Source organism: Lacerta agilis, chromosome 2, assembly GCF_009819535.1.
Source record: "Lacerta agilis isolate rLacAgi1 chromosome 2, rLacAgi1.pri, whole genome shotgun sequence".
Lineage (NCBI taxonomy): Eukaryota > Metazoa > Chordata > Lepidosauria > Squamata > Lacertidae > Lacerta > Lacerta agilis.
This window is the reverse complement of record NC_046313.1, coordinates 87,904,039-87,910,397: the sequence shown is the minus strand read 5'-3', so window position 1 is coordinate 87,910,397 and position 6,359 is coordinate 87,904,039.

The window sequence follows — 6,359 nt, the reverse complement described above, 5'->3', positions numbered from 1 at the left end:
GCAGAGTGCTGTATTTCTATCTCTTCTCATTTCTAATGGTGAAGAATCCACTATTTTGCATGGAAGTTTTAATCCAAAAGGAATTTAAAGAAATTAGTGGTGTGTCACACTAATTTAATCCATCTCCATAGGTAGTTCTTATGAAGACTTTCAGTTTTTGGTTTTCACTTTTCCCAGTACAAAGCCTAAAAGGGTTTAATAAGTGAGATGCCGTGACCTACAGAGTGTTAGATTACAAGAGGCAACATTCCAAACTGTTCTATTGGGTGATATTATTATATAGAGTCATACCTTGGTTTTTGAACAGCTTAGTTCTCGAACGTTTTGGTCCTGAACGCCGCAAACCCGGAAATGACTGTTCCAGTTTGCGAACTATTTTTGGAAGCCGAACGAGCTTCCGTGGCTTCCGATTGCAGGAGCTTCCTGAAGCCAATCAGAAGCTGCGCTTGGGTTTCTGAACGTTTTGGAAGTCGGACAGACTTCCGGAACGGATTCCATTCGACTTCCAAGGTACGACTGTATTGGCTTTTCCTCATTTTAAATTGTATTGTTGTTTTGTTTTAAGCTGCCTTGGCACCTTTTTGGTGAAGGGCAAGTGCGAAATCTGATAAATAAACAAAACACGACTCTTCTAGGGACCCTTCTGTGGACATAAAAACATTCATGACAAACAGTTCTTTTGTCTGCAGACAGAATGTTCTGGTTATATTTGATGTTGCTTCCCTCCTGGTTAGGTGGTCTAGAAAAACTTAAACAGATAGGGGGGAAAGGAGGGCATTAAAAAAAATGCCCTTCACATGGAACTATAGTTTTAATGCACATATAGTTTCTATGCATATTACATGTTGGATACAGGAAGGTGAGAGTGGCTTGCGGTAACACTGCAGTGTGCTTTTATGTTATTAACCACACAAATTGGGAAACAGGAGTTGAGCCTGGGAGCGTGCATTTCACAGAGAACTGTGGTTAAATGATACAGGGCTTGCTGTTTGCAAACTGCCTCAGATTTAACCCTGCCATGTCTAAGCAGGGCTGTGGATGACCCCTGAGACTTCCTGCCAGTTGACGATACTTACCTTAGGTGGACCAGTGGTCTGACTCAGTTGAAGGAGCCTCATTAACTGCGAACCCTGAAATTTGGGGTCCTTCCTCTCCAGATTGGTGCTGAAGTTTTGTAATCGTTTTGTAACGCAAAACCCATGTTTTGCAGGGCCACCCAAACTGAGTAATTGATACTCAAACTGGGGGTCCTAGGCATCACCCTAACACCCAACAAAACTGTGACTTGCTCAGGGTGTGGCCTTTCTGGTCCCTTCAATATTGCCCAGTTGCCTCCAGAGCTATTGTTATTTGGGCATCCGTGCAAACTCCTATCACCTTATTTTGAATTATGCCTTGAAATGTGTTTTCATGGGGAATAAGATGTTGGATTCAACTTGAAAATGCAAATATAGATTGTAGTGTTAATGAGCTTTAAGTGTTAACTTGAAACATTCTTTCAGAAATTAGTAAGAGGAACATTTATGCAACTAGCCATGTAAACATATATACAAGCATCAGATGCAAATATCCATATACACAGTCACTTGTCATTTATTGAAAAAAATTATTTTCAGCAGCACAAATTCCAGAAACAATTTGTGAGGAGTGAATTAAAGCAGACTTGATAGGGGAATGTGTGAGCTTTATATACACAGATTCCACATTTTAAAAGCTGTGGTATGGAGACACCATTTAGTAACTGTAATGTACTGTTGAATTGAGTCCCCAGGAAAACAGCATGTTTACCAGGAGCCGCCATAGAAAATATTTCTTGCCTCCCTTGCATTCCGCCCCCCCCATGCAACAGCCTCAAAAGGATATAGAAAGCTTATTGCCAAACTTATATGTTTCTATACACCATAAATAAGAAGGTAACAAATGATTTGCTTTTTCTTGCTGCAATATTACGGTACGTCTTTTTCCTTATATTCCTCCCAGGTGTCATCATTTCTCCAACAATAATTGCCCCATGGCATTCACGCTGATTGACTGGCTTCCCCAGAAACCCCACAGCACCTCTCAGAACATAAGTCATGTCATTCGGTTTTACCTGGATTGGTATTTTCCCAATTTGCACAATACACTGTGGCCAATTCTTCTCACTTTGTTGGATAACCTCTACACAGAGATGGGTTCCACACAGAGTAGTATTTCTTGTTCTATTAGTTTTGCAATAACCTGGCAGTCTTCTCAGAGACTTTTTTTTGCGGTGGCAGCAAGTGTGTGTTATACTGTGTGGCATCTCTAGCTCTTCCAGTTCCAGTCCTGGCAGATGCACAGTAAGCACAGAAGCGGTTTAGTCATGCTGGCCACATGACTGTGGACAAAAACCCGCTCCCTTGGCCTGAAACACGAGATGAGTGCTGCAACCCCATAGTCGCCTTTGACTGGACTTAACCGTCCAGGGGTCCTTTACTTTCCTGCCTTTTTCTTCTCCGGACAATCTGCTTCTAAGCATTTGATGTTTTCTTTCACACTTGGAGACTTTTTCAGTAAAATTGGCCCCAAGCTACATATTGCTGTTTCATAGCTTATTTTAACAATAACTCTTGGCAATGCTGGAATATGTTCACCGGATACAAAGCACCTGCCCTTATTTTATATGTATGAGCAGACACACCCATCCTTGCCATGTCTAAGGCTATGTTGCCCAAACACATTATAACTATCTACAAACGCCTTGTACCTTTGACTGTCACAGTATGCTACAGAAAGTACTAGTAAGACAGAATCAGATAAACATATGTTTGTTCCTATTGTTAATGCACTGTTCCCTACCGGTAGAACTGGGCTCAATGAGTCTCTGTTGCCGTTTTGAGGGAGAGCAATAGACAGTACAGTGGAACCCCGGTTCTCAAACTTAATCCATTACAGAAGTCCGTTAAACTCCCGAAACCTTTCAAAAACCAAGGTGCAGCTTCCGATTGGCTGCAGGAGCTTCCTGCACTCAAGCGGAAGCCACGTTGGACATTTGTCTTCTGCAAAACGTTCGAAAACCGGAACACTTACTTCCAGGTTTTCGGCGTTTGGGACCTGATTTGTTCGTCAACTAAGCCACTTGAGAACCAAAGTTCCACTGTACAGGTTTGGCCTGGCTGATGTTCATGAGCCACCACTCTGATTGTCTTTGTATGTAAGAAAAGCATTTTCTTTTCTTCTTGTTCCCATCAAAAACCGTCCCCCAGTTATCATTGTCCTTCATCTCTGCCACATGGTACAACAAAGGCTCTTCTACTTGGATGCTTTCATTCACTTCTTGGGTTGCACACAAGAGGTTTGCGCAACAAAACGCTGCAGAACAATTGCAGACCTTTGGCACTGGAACTGGAATTGTAAAAAACAGAAATGTTTTATTTGTTTTAAGAATCTCAATAAAAATTACTTTACAAAGGACAGAGATCTGTCATGGCATGTTAGAATGAAATCCTATGTTTGACTGCTCAGAAGGCATTCCTGGTGAGCTTTTTGAGCATCTTCTAAAGAAGTGTGTTTTAAACTCAGAGTTTGTAATTAATGAAGCTAGTTTAAGGCAACTTCCTAGGTTTAAAATAGTACTGCAACTTTAAACGTGTGCATGCTTTGTTAACTTGCTACTTTCACTTTAAATACCAACAGCTTATTTTACCCTTTTATTTTCTTGACCCTTGTTAAGTTTCACCAACATCAGCAGCTAGAATCTATTCCCCCACTCCCTCCAACTCTTTACTGATTTGTTGAATTCATAGTTGTCCTACTGTACTGCCCTGGAAATATTCTTTCTGATAACCCTTAAAAGGTAATGGTACCCCTGACCATTAGATCCAGTCGCGGACGACTGTGGGGTTGTGGTGCTCACCTCGCTCTATAGACCGAGGGAGCCGGTGTTTGTCCGCAGACAGCTTCCGGGTCATGTGGCCGATATGACTAAGCTGCTTCTGGTGAACCAGAGCAGCACACGGGAACACCGTTTACCTTCCCGCCGGTGCGGTACCTATTTATCTACTTGCACTTTGATGTGCTTTCAAACTGCTAGGTAGGCAGGAGCTGGGACCCAACAACGGGAGCTCACCCCATCACGGGGATTCGAACTGCTGACCTTCTGATCGGCAAGCCCTAGGCTCTGTGGTTTAGACCACAATGCCACCCGCGTCCCTTCTGATAACCCTTACCAGCCACCAAAGACTAACATTTTAAGCTGTTTCACGCTGCAGGCAGGCTCTCCTCTTGTGTCTTCAGCCTCAGGCAAGTGCTTCAGCCACCTAGCCACTGTGCTTCCTCTCAGGTCTTCTTTTCCTTCTCCAGGTCTTCTTATTTTCCTGGTCCTTCTAGTCCATCCCCAGCCAATCACACCGTCTAGCTGATAATTCTAAACCTGCAACCACTAATTGAAATAATATGCAAACTATTATTTTTGCATGCTGAGATTTCTGAAACCAACCCTTCTTCACAGCTGCCAGTTAAGGCCCCAAACAAAAGTTTCACTGGACCAGACAGAAAATTTATTGTATCAAACACATTACAAATGTGCATTACAACACAAATGTCAGAATGAATTGTGCACCACCCATCAAAACCTACTTGTGTACTTCTTCAGATCTTGGGTGTTTTATTTAGCTTATAAGAGTATTTATAAAAATATTTAAAAAGGTAAAGGACCCCTGGATGATTAAGTCCGGTCAAAGGCGATTATGGGATGTGGTGCTCATCTCGCTTCAGGCTGAGGGAGCCGGCGTTTGTCCACAGACACCTTTCCAGGTCATGTGGCCAGCATGACTGAACCGCTTCTGGTGCAACGGAACACCGTGACGAAAACCAGAGTGCACGGAAACGCCGTTTACCTTCCTGCCACAGCAGTACCTATTTATCTACTGGCACTGTTGTGCTTTCAAACTGCTAGGTTGACAGGAGCTGGGACAGAGCAATGGGAGCTCACTCAGGACCTTCGGATCAGCAAGCCCAAGAGGCTCAGTAGTTTAGACCACAGCGCCACCCGCATCCCTGGTATTTATAAGAGATGCTAAACTGGCTCCCTCCTTCTGGCAGGTGAATACATTTTCCTAACAGGCTTTTGGGAACTGACTGCTTTTAATGAAAGGGCTGGTGCCATGCTGTTCTCGTCGTAACTATTTGTATGCCTTTAATAGATTTTATATACAATTCATATCATACACTTTGTATCATTTATAACAAATTTTGTGTGTATATATATATATATATATAGTATGCATATGTATATATATATATGTTTGTGTGTATGTTATTTGTTATAAATGATAAAGTGTATGATACGAAGTGTATATAAAATCTATTTTACACACACACACAGAGAGAGAGTTTTAATTTTATTCACGCTTCATTGGTTTTTAAATACTTCCCCCCCTCCTACGTTTTCAGCGGCTCTCGTTTTCAGCACCCCACTGTAAGCCGCCTTGAGTCCCGTCAGGGTAAGGAAAAGGCGGGGTACTGTATAAATAAACGGATAGATGATTAAAAGCAAACCACGGCACACTAAAGGGCAGCAAGGCTATCAGCCGCGTGTCGAGGATAGCGACGTAGCAGGGTCCTTTGTTGTTGTTGTTCAGTCGTTCAGTCGTGTCCGACTCTTCGTGACCCCATGGACCAGAGCACGCCAGGCACGCCTATCCTTCACTGCCTCTCGCAGTTTGGCCAAACTCATTCTAGTAGCTTTGAGAACACTGTCCAACCATCTCATCCTCTGTCGTCCCCTTCTCCTTGTGCCCTCCATCTTTCCCAACATCAGGGTCTTTTCTAGGGATTCTTCTCTTCTCATCAGGTGGCCAAAGTACTGGAGCCTCAACTTCAGGATCTGTCCTTCTAGTGAGCACTCAGGGCTGATTTCTTTGAGAATGGATAGGTTTGATCTTCTTGCAGTCCATGGGACTCTCAAGAGTCTCCTCCAGCACCATAATTCAAAAGCATCAATTCTTCAAGGATCACTGCCTTGTCGTGGCGAAGGGGCTTGAATTACTCAGGGACAGGTCAAGATGGACAGGTCATAGTGGAGAGTTTGGACCAAACGTGATCCACCTGGAGTAGGAACTGGCAAGCCACTCCAGTATCCCTGCCAAGAAAACTGCATGGGCAAAGACAGCAGGGTCCTTAAAAACCTTTAAAACTAGGGGGGGTAGCCCGTGAGCCCCTCCCTCCATCCCTTCTCCTCCCTCCCCCTTCGCTTTCCTGCGCGTGAGCCGCACACATACCGCTCCTTCCCGAAAAAAAGCTCCTTTCCCCGGTCCTCCCGCTCGGCTCCGCCGGCAGGGGCCGCTGTGGAGCCGCCTGGGCGCGCGGCTGCCGGAACGAGCCCGCTCTTGCCCTGA